Source organism: Alosa pseudoharengus, unplaced genomic scaffold (genome assembly GCF_046254945.1).
Source record: "Alosa pseudoharengus isolate Yale_2024_CS ecotype anadromous, Long Island Sound unplaced genomic scaffold, YU_APseudo_1.1 YU_APseudo_1.1_scf_23, whole genome shotgun sequence".
Taxonomy (NCBI): domain Eukaryota; kingdom Metazoa; phylum Chordata; class Actinopteri; order Clupeiformes; family Clupeidae; genus Alosa; species Alosa pseudoharengus.
In genome coordinates this window covers 10,761,672-10,764,327 of record NW_027468685.1, presented here as the reverse complement: position 1 = coordinate 10,764,327, position 2,656 = coordinate 10,761,672, and positions in this window count along the sequence as shown.

Here is a 2,656-nt window from a genome sequence, read left to right as displayed (position 1 = left end):
CCACTCTCCTTTTCTTCTCAAAGCCATTAACTTGTCCATCCATGCAGGAGCCTCTGTAATTTACCTCTCATCATTACATCGTCCACCTGGTCGCATGAATGTGAGGTGGGGAAGATCGCTTTTTGGTGAGAGAGAGAGAGAGAAAAAAAAGTGAATTTATTCAGTCAAAAAAAGAAATTCTGTCATTACAGATTTTTCTTTTTTTTTATTCCTGCTTCTTTAGGGCAAGCGTGCTCTGAGGAAATGCATTGTAATGCATATCTGTGCTGAAGTGGGTAATTGCATGCAATCTAAGAAAATATATGCAGCTGGACTTTTTTGGCCACACACTCTTCAATGAGAGGACCAGGGAGGCCAATCACTTAACATTGCCATTGTGTATAACGAGAGGGGTCGATAGAGTGCCTCCAAATTGAATCTCCACAAATTGGCCGTGAAGCATAAATATCATGCCACTAGTCACTGGGCTTTTAAATGAAAAAGAAAAAAAAACACAACAACAGAATGCATAAATATATGAGGGAGTGCAAGGTCCTCTGCCAAACAATGGCAGTGCATCATTTAACACACACACAGGTCCTGATGCTTATTTGGTTATCTGCTGATGGGGTTTAAAGTGTAAACACATCTATGTATGGGTGCACGTGTGCTTGTGGGTTTGAGTACATGTGCGCATAACCAGTCAGCCAGTGCCTCTCAAATTAGCATACGCATGTATGAAATACACTAACACATTCATCCCAAACACCCCAACCACACCCACAGAACACTGATATAATATGCTCTCCCAAAAGCCTTGTGGCAGACTTTTCTTCACTTACTTAGACACACACACACACACATGCATGGATTACACTCACCCCCCAACCACATGCTTGCTCCCCCACAACACTGATATTATACGCTATGCCAACAGTCTTGCGGCTAACTTTTCTTCACTTTCTCTCACACACACACACACACACACACACACACACACACACACACACACATGCACACTCATGCGACCATATGTCAAACCTCAGATGAGGTGTTTCATGCTATAATTTCTTTGTGCCGTACCTTTATCTGTTTTCATGTCTTCACCAAGCAGATGTGGCGAGGAGAACTAATGCTCTGGAAAAGAGAAACATTTTATGTAGTCCCTTTAGCAACGCTAATAAAAAACACAGGCTACTACCAGCGCGCCGGCCAAGAACGAAGGGGGAACTTCCACAGGATTATTTATTTGTTTTCCGAAGGAAACTAGCACTGACCACTATCAGCCATGACTCATGGGTGCTGTTTATTTGTAAAGGAATTCTTACAGTGCACTGTACAGCATGTGGTCCCAATCATATCACTCTCCTCACTACAGGCTCATTGGCATCTTGCAATCGTCTTGGTGCATTTTATGTTCATGAGGTCCCCGCTTATCCTAGCCTGTATTGATGACATGTCAGCGAAAGACTTGGCAGATAGCTAGCTATACACTAGGTTAATTAAGCACTAATTGTAAATAATTGTTGACCACAAACAGTAAGACGGCGTTGCCTGTTTAGTGTGACTTGAGGGATCTGTTTGTGACAGATAATGGAAAGTTGATAATGTCTGGGAACAAAGCACAAAAAAGATTTCAATTCAGTCCCTTCTTTGGCCGCTCTCCAACAGCTGTCTTCCTCCCAGTAAAAGAGCAGTTTGGAACTGGTCTGGGGAAAACATCTTGTTTCGTTTTATTTCTCTGTTACCCAGAGACCTTTCTTTTCCTCTCCTGGCCCCTTCCCCTTCACTCATTCGCTTACAAGGGAAAACACACGTAAGATCTCAGTAACCTGGAACCAGTTCTCAATTGTGTGTGTGTGTTTGTGTGTATGCATATGTCCATATGTATGAGGCAACATATGTGGCTTTTTGTGTGTATGAATATGAACATATGCCTTTGTGATTTGATATTTGTTCTTTAGATGTGTTTAAGTATATATATACTCTTTTAATCCCGTGAGGGAAATTTGGTCTCTGCATTTATCCCAATCCGTGAATTAGTGAAACACACTGCACACAGTGAACACACAGTGAGGTGAAGCACACACTAATCCCGGCGCAGTGAGCTGCCTGCAACAACAGCGGCGCTCGGGGAGCAGTGAGGGGTTAGGTGCCTTGCTCAAGGGCACTTCAGCCTTGGCCTACCAGTCGGGGTTCGAACCGGCAACCCTCCGGTTACAAGTCCGAAGCGCTAACCAGGCTGCCCTCTCTAATGTTGATATGCACAGATAAGTGAATTTCAGTGTGTCATTTGTGTATCTGGTAAGCTCTGACCCGCATCTGTAAACCCACAAAAGTAGAGAATATATATGTACATGTATGTATGTATATATATATATATATTTATGTATATGAATATATGTATGTGTGCATGTACTATAGGTGTGAACAGCAGTGTATGTGTCAGTCTATACCTGTGTGTCTGTACAGTATGTGCTGGTTTAAGCACCCGGCCTCCATCGTTGTTCGGAGGCAGTGGCAGCTCCTTTTGTGTAATTGCTCCTCTATTAGTTTGTGCCCGTTGCGAGTGACAGGTATGAATGGGAAGTTGCCAAGCGGCCTGCTGATTAATGACGTCCAGGATAGCGCTTTAATTGTTGGGGACGAGCGGCATCAGAGGCAGGGGAGTGATGGG